The following is an 8,160-nucleotide window of genomic DNA, read 5'->3' as shown; positions in this document are numbered from 1 at the left end:
TTGGTCTAATATCTTCTCCTATTCTTTCCTTATAATTATTGTCTGTTAGATCGCATTATGTTGTGTGAAAACACGAAAAAACGAGCCGTTAGGTATACACTTTTTTTCTTATTCATTACCGAAAATCTAGTACTGGCAGACTTTGTGCATTGGGGTTGTATATAAGGGACTATTGGTCAGCTGCCCACTAGTAACAAGATCACGTGCTACGTGATGCCAAACAGGCTCAAAAGAGTGTGCCACAATCGCCGCAACGGCTACTGGTGGCGCTGATTGACACTCCCACGTTGAATACACATATAAACCCTATAAAGTGGCTTGGCGGAGAGCTGTTGGGGTAGCTCAGTAGTAAAGCATCGAACGCGTCATTCAATGGTCGCAGGTTCGAATCCTGCCCACGGCAAGTTATCTATTCACCCACTTCTCTTCATATTTACTTTACTATTTGGTCTAATATCTTCTCCTATAAATTTCTCTATATTTATTGTCTGTTAGACCTCATTACGTTTTGTAAAAACACAGAAAAAAGAGCCCTTAGGTTTACACTTCTTTCCTTATTCATTATCGAGGGTCTAGTGCTGTTAGACATTGTGCATTTAGGTTGTATACGAGGGACTATTGGTAAGCTGCCAACTCATAACAAGTTCATGTGCTACGTGACGCCAAACAGGCTCAAAAGAGTGTGCCACACTCGCCGCCATGGCCACTGGTGGCGTTGACTGACACTCCCACGTTTAGTTCACATATAAACCCTTTAAAGTGGCCGGGGCGATAGTTGTCGTGTTAGCTCAGTGGTAGAGAATCGAACACTTCATTCGATGGTCGCAGGTTCGGATCCTGCGCACGGCAAGTTACCTGTCCAGCCCCTTATTTACATATTTACAATAAAGTTCTGTCTAATATCTTCCCTTATACTTTCCTTGGCATTAATGTCTGTTAGATCTCATTATTATTGTATAAAAACGCGGAAAAACGAGCCCTTAGGTATACACTTCTTTCATTATTCATTACCGAAGGTCTCGTACTGGCAGGCTTTGTGCATTTAGGTTGTATACGAGGGACTATTGGTCAACTGCCCACTCGTAACAAGTTCACGGGCTACGTGATGCCAAACAGGCTCAAAAGAGTGTGCCACACTCGCCGCTCTGGCTACTGGTGGCGCTGACTGACACTCCCACGTTCAATTCATATATAAACCCTATAAAGTGACTGGGGGGATAGCTGTCGTGTTAGCTCAGTGGTAGAGAATCGAACACTTCATTCAATGGCCTCAGGTTCGGATCCTGTGCACGGTAAGTTACCTGTCCAGCCCCTTATCTACATATTTACAATAAAGTTTTGTCTAATATTTTCCCTTATACTTTCCTTGGCATTAATGTCTGTTAGATCTCATTATTATTGTGTAAAAACGCGGAAAAACGAGCCCTTAGGTATACACTTCTTTCATTATTCATTACCGAAGTTCTCGTACTGGCAGGCTTTGTGCATTTAGGTTGTATACGAGGGACTATTGGTCAGCTGCCCACTCGTAACAAGTTCACGGGCTACGTGATGCCAAACAGGCTCAAAAGAGTGTGCCACACTCGCCGCTCTGGCTACTGGTGGTACTGACTGACACTCCCACGTTCAATTCACATATAAACCCTATAAAGTGACTGGGGGGATAGCTGTCGTGGTAGCTCACTGGTAGAGCATCGAACGCGTCATTCGTAGGTCGCAGGTTCGGATCCTGCCCATGGCAAGTTACCTTTTCATTAACATTTCTACATATTTACATTGCAATTTGGTCTAATATTTTTCCGTATACTTTCCTTGGCATTAATGTCTGTAAGATCTAATTATTATTGTGTAAAAACTCGGAAAAACGAGCCCTTAGGTACACAATTTTTTCCTTATTCATTAACGAGGGTCTCATACTGGCAGACTTTGTGCATTTAGGTTGTATACGAGGTACAAACGGTCAGCTGCCCACTTGTAACAAGTTCACATTCTACGTGATGCCGTACAGGCTCAAAAGAGTGTGCCACACTCGCCGCCCTGGCTACTGGTGGCGCTGACTGACACTCCCACGTTCAATTCACATATAAACCCTATAAAGTGACTGGGGGATAGCTGTTGTGGTAGCTCAGTGGTAGAGCATCGAACGCGTCATTCGAAGGTCGCAGGTTTGGATCTTGTCCACGGCAAGTTATCTTTTCACCAAATTTTCTTCATATTTACACTACAATTTGGTCTAATATCTTCTCCTATACTTTCCTTATACTTATTGTCTGCTAGATCTCATTATGTTGTGTAAAAACACGAAAAAACGAGCTCTTAAAATTACGCATCTTTCCTTATTCATTATCGAGGGTCTCGTACTGGCAGACTTTGTACATTTAGGTTGTACACGAGGGACTATTGGTCAGCTGCCCACTCGTAACAAGTTAACGTGCTACGTGATGCCAAACAGGCTACAAAAAGTGTGCCACACTCGCCGCAGTGGCTACTGGTGGCGCTGACTGACACTCCCACGTTTAATTCACATATAAATCCTATAAAGTGGCTGGGGGAAGAGTTGTTGGGGTAGCTCAGTGGTAGAGCATCGAACGCTTCATTCGATGGTCTCAGGTTCGAATCCTGCCCACGGAACGTTATCTTTTCACCCACTTTTCTTCATATTTACTTTTCCATCTGGTCTAATATCTTCTCCTATAATTTGTCTATATTTATTGTCTGTTAGATAACATTACGTTTTGTAAAAACACAGAAAAAAGAGCCCTTAGGTATACACTTGTTTCCTTATTCATTAAGGAAGGTCTCGTACTGGCAGGCTTTGTGCATTTAGGTTGTATACGAGGGACTATTGGTCAGCTGCCCACTCGTAACAAGTTCACGGGCTACGTGATGCCAAACAGGCTCAAAAGAGTGTGCAACACTCGCTGCTCTGGCTACTGGTGGCGCTGACTGACACTACCACGTTTATATCACATATAATCCCTATAAAGTGGCTGTGGGGATAGCTGTGTTGGTAGGTCAGTGGTAGAGCACCGAACGCGTCATTAGCAGGTCGCAGGATCGGATACTGCCAACAGCAAGTTCTCTTTTCACCCACTTTTCTTCATAGTTACATTACAAATTGGTCTAATATCTTGCCCTATACTTACCCTGGCATTATTGTCCGTTAGATCTCAATATTATTGTATAAAAAAAAACAAAAACGAGCCCTTAGGTACACAATTCTTTCCTTATTCATTAACGAGGGTCTCGTACTGGCAGACTTTGTGCATTTAGGTTTTATACGAGTTGTTATTGGTCAGCTGCCCACTTGTAACAAGTTCACAGGCTACGTGGTGCCAAACAGGCTCAAAAGAGAGTGCCACACTCGCCGCCCTGGCCACTGGTAGTGTTGACTGACACTCCCAATTTTAGTTCACATATAAACCTTGTAAAGTGGCCGGGGCGATAGCTGTCGGGTTAGCTCAGTGGTAGAGAATCGAACGCTTCAATCGATGGTCGCAGGTTCGGATCCTGCGCACGGCAAGTTACCTGTCCAGCCCCTTATCTACATATTTACAATAAAATTTTGTCTAATATCTTCCCCCATACTTTCCTTGGCATTAATGTCTGTTAGATCTCATTATTATTGTGTAAAAACGCGGAAAAACGAGCCGTTAGGTATACACTTCTTTCCTTATTCATTAACGAAGGTCTCGTACTGGCAGGCTTTGTGCATTTAGGTTGTATACGAGGGAGTATTGGTCAGCTGCCCACTCGTAACAAGTTCATGGGCTACGTGATGCCAAACAGGCTCAAAAGAGTGTGCCACACTCGCCGCTCTGGCTACTGGTGGCGCTGACTGACACTCCCACGTTCAATTCACATATAAACCCTATAAAGTGACTGGGGGGATAGCTGTCGTGGTAGCTCACTGGTAGAGCATCGAACGCGTCATTCGTAGGTCGCAGGTTCGGATCCTGCCCATGGCAAGTTACCTTTTCATCAACTTTTCTACATAATTACATTGCAATTTGGTCTAATATTTTTCCGTATACTTTCCTTGGCATTAATGTCTGTAAGATCTAATTATTATTGTGTAAAAACTCGGAAAAACGAGCCCTTAAGTTTACACATCTTTCCTTATTCATTATCGAGAGTCTCGTACTGGCAGACTTTGTGCATTTAGGTTGTACACGAGGGACTATTGGTCAGCTGCCCACTCGTAACAAGTTCACGGGCTATGTGATGCCAAACAGGCTCAAAGAGTGTGCCACACTTGCCGCCATCGCTACTGGTGGCGCTGACCAAAAATCCCACGTTTAAGTCACATATAAACCCTATAAATTGACTGGGGGGATAGCTGTCATGATAGATCAGTGGTAGAGCATCGAATGCGTCATTCGAAGGTCACAGGTTTGGATCCTGCCCACGGCAAGTTATCTTTTCACCTACTTTGCTTCATATTTACACTACATTTTGGTCTAATATCGTCCCCTATACATTCATTGGCAATATTGTCTGTTAGAACTCATTAATATTGTGTAACACTCGGGAAAATGAGCCCTTAGGTATACACTTTTTTCTTATTCATTAACTAGGGTCTCGTACTGGCAGACTTTGTGCATTTAGGTTGTACACGAGGGACTATTGGTCAGCTGCCCACTCGTAACAAGTTAGCGTGCTACGTGATGCCAAACAGGCTCAAAAAAGTGTGCCACACTCGCCGCTCTGGCTACTGGTGGCGCTGACTGACACTCCCACGTTCAATTCACATATAAATCCTATAAAGTGACTGGGGGGATAGCTGTCGCGGTAGCTCACTGGTAGAGCATCGAACGCGTCATTCGTAGGTCGCAGGTTCGGATCCTGCCAATGGCAAGTTACCTTTTCATCAACTTTTCTACATACTTACATTGAAATTTGGTCTAATATTTTTCCGTATACTTTCCTTGGCATTAATGTCTGTAAGATCTAATTATTATTGTGTAAAAACTCGGAAAAACGAGCCCTTAGGTACACAATTTTTTCCTTATTCATTAACGAGGGTCTCATACTGGCAGACTTTGTGCATTTAAGTTGTATACGAGGTACAATCGGTCAGCTGCCCACTTGTAACAAGTTCACATTCTACGTGATGCCATACAGGCTCAAAAGAGTGTGCCACACTCGCCGCCCTGGCTACTTGTGGCGCTGACTGACACTCCCACGTTCAATTCACATATAAACCCTATAAAGTGATTGGGGGGATAGCTGTTGTGGTAGCTCAGTGGTAGAGCACTGAACGCGTCATTCGAAGGTCGCAGGTTTGGATCTTGTCCACGGCAAGTTATCTTTTCACCCAATTTGCTTCATATTTACACTACAATTTGGTCTAATATCTTCTCCTATACTTTCCTTATACTTATTGTCTGCTAGATCTCATTATGTTGTGTAAAAACACGAAAAAACGAGCTCTTAAAATTACGCATCTTTCCTTATTCATTATCGAGGGTCTCGTACTGGCAGACTTTGTACATTTAGGTTGTACACGAGGGACTATTGGTCAGCTGCCCACTCGTAACAAGTTAACGTGCTACGTGATGCCAAACAGGCTACAAAAAGTGTGCCACACTCGCCGCAGTGGCTACTGGTGGCGCTGACGGACACTCCCACGTTTTATTCACATATAAATCCTATAAAGTGGCTGGGGGAAGAGTTGTTGGGGTAGCTCAGTGGTAGAGCATCGAACGCTTCATTCGATGGTCGCAGGTTTGGATCCTGCGCACGGCAAGTTACCTGTCCAGCCCCTTATCTACATATTTACAATAAAATTTTGTCTAATATCTTTCCTTATACTTTCCTTGGCATTACTGTCTGTTAGATCTCATTATTATTGTGTAAAAACGCAGAAAAACAAGCCCTTAGGTATACACTTCTTTCCTTATTCATTAACGAAGGTCTCGTACTGGCAGGCTTTGTGGATTTAGTTGTTTACGAGGGACTATTGGTCAGCTGCCCACTCGTAACAAGTTTACAGGCTACGTGATGCCAAACAGGCTCAAAAGTGTGTGCCAGACTAGCTGCTCTGGCTACTGGTGGCGCTGACTGACAATCCCACGTTTAATTCACATATAAACGCTATAAAGTGACTGGGGGGATAGCTGTCGTGGTAGCTCAGTGGTAGAGCATCGAACGCGTCATTCGTAGGTCGCAGGTTTGGATCCTGCTCATGGCAAGTTACCTATTCATCCACTTTTCTTCATATTTACATTACAATTTGGTCTAATAATATTCCCTATACTTCCCTTGGCATTAATGTCTGTTAGATCTCATTATTATTGTGTAAAAACGCGGAAAAACGAGCCCTTAGGTATACACTTTTTTCAATATTCATTACCGAAGGTCTCGTACTGGCAGGCTTTGTGCATTTAGGTTGTATACGAGGGACTATTGGTCAGCTGCCCACTCGTATCAAGTTCACGGGCTACGTGATGCCAAACAGGCTCAAAAGAGTGTGCCACACTCGCCGCTCTGGCTACTGGTGGCACTGACTGACACTCCCACGTTCAATTCACATATAAACCCTATAAAGTGACTAGGGGGATAGCTGTCGTGGTAGCTCACTGGTAGAGCATCGAACGCGTCATTCGTAGGTCGCAGGTTCGGATCCTGCCCATGGCAAGTTACCTTTTCATCAACTTTTCTACATAGTTACATTGCAATTTGGTCTAATATTTTTCCGTATACTTTCCTTGGCATTAATGTCTGTAAGATCTAATTATTATTGTGTAAAAACTCGGAAAAACGAGCCCTTAGGTACACAATGTTTTCCTTATTCATTAACGAGGGTCTCATACTGGCAGACTTTGTGCATTTAAGTTGTATACGAGGTACAAACGGTCAGCTGCCCACTTGTAACAAGTTCACATTCTACGTGATGCCATACAGGCTCAAAAGAGTGTGCCACACTCGCCGCCCTGGCTACTGGTGGCGCTGACTGACACTCCCACGTTCAATTCACATATAAACCCTATAAAGTGACTGGGGGGATAGCTGTTGTGGTAGCTCAGTGGTAGAGCATCGAACGCGTCATTCGAAGGTCGCAGGTTTGGATCTTGTCCACGGCAAGTTATCTTTTCACCCAATTTGCTTCATATTTACACTACAATTTGGTCTAATATCTTCTCCTATACTTTCCTTATACTTATTGTCTGCTAGATCTCATTATGTTGTGTAAAAACACGAAAAAACGAGCTCTTAAAATTACGCATCTTTCCTTATTCATTATCGAGGGTCTCGTACTGGCAGACTTTGTACATTTAGGTTGTACACGAGGGACTATTGGTCAGCTGCCCACTCGTAACAAGTTAACGTGCTACGTGATGCCAAACAGGCTAAAAAAAGTGTGCCACACTCGCCGCAGTGGCTACTGGTGGCGCTGACTGACACTCCCACGTTTAATTCACATATAAATCCTATAAAGTGGCTGGAGGAAGAGTTGTTGGGGTAGCTCAGTGGTAGAGCATCGAACGCTTCATTCGATGGTCGCAGGTTCGAATCCTGCCCACGGCACGTTATCTTTTCACCCACTTTTCTTCATATTTACTTTTCAATCTGGTCTAATATCTTCTCCTATAATTTGTCTATATTTATTGTCTGTTAGATCTCATTACGTTTTGTAAAAACACAGAAAAAAGAGCCCTTAGGTATACACTTGTTTCCTTATTCATTAAGGAAGGTCTCGTACTGGCAGGCTTTGTGCATTTAGGTTGTATACGAGGGAGTATTGGTCAGCTGCCCACTCGTAACAAGTTCATGGGCTACGTGATGCCAAACAGGCTCAAAAGAGTGTGCCACACTCGCCGCTCTGGCTACTGGTGGCGCTGACTAACACTCTCAAGTTCAATTCACATATAAATCCTATAAAGTGACTGGGGGGATAGCTGTTGTGGTAGCTCAGTGGTAGAGCATCAAACGCATCAATCAAGGTCGCAGGTTTGGATCTTGCCAACGGCAAGTTATTTTTTCACCCAATTTGCTTCATATTTACACTACAATTTGGTCTAATATCTTCCCCTATACTTTCCTTATACTTATTGTCTGTTAGATCTCATTATGTTGTGTAAAAACACGGAAAAACGAGCCCTTAAGTTTACACATCTTTCCTTATTCATTATCGAGAGTGTCGTACTGGCAGACTTT

General features: G+C 43.5%; 1 non-coding gene across 1 annotated transcript; it reads left to right on the top strand.

The window, feature by feature from the left end:
* The first annotated feature begins 7,458 nt into the window (after window positions 1-7,458).
* On the top strand, window positions 7,459-7,530 carry TRNAK-CUU (transfer RNA lysine (anticodon CUU)). Its single transcript has one exon. It is a non-coding gene; the product is annotated as a tRNA-Lys (tRNA).
* Window positions 7,531-8,160: the final 630 nt, after the last annotated feature.

This window comes from Rhipicephalus microplus, chromosome X (assembly GCF_043290135.1).
Source record: "Rhipicephalus microplus isolate Deutch F79 chromosome X, USDA_Rmic, whole genome shotgun sequence".
Classification (NCBI taxonomy): Eukaryota; Metazoa; Arthropoda; class Arachnida; order Ixodida; family Ixodidae; genus Rhipicephalus; species Rhipicephalus microplus.
The sequence above is the reverse complement of the archived record's forward strand: the minus strand, read 5'-3'. Positions and strand labels throughout refer to the sequence as shown.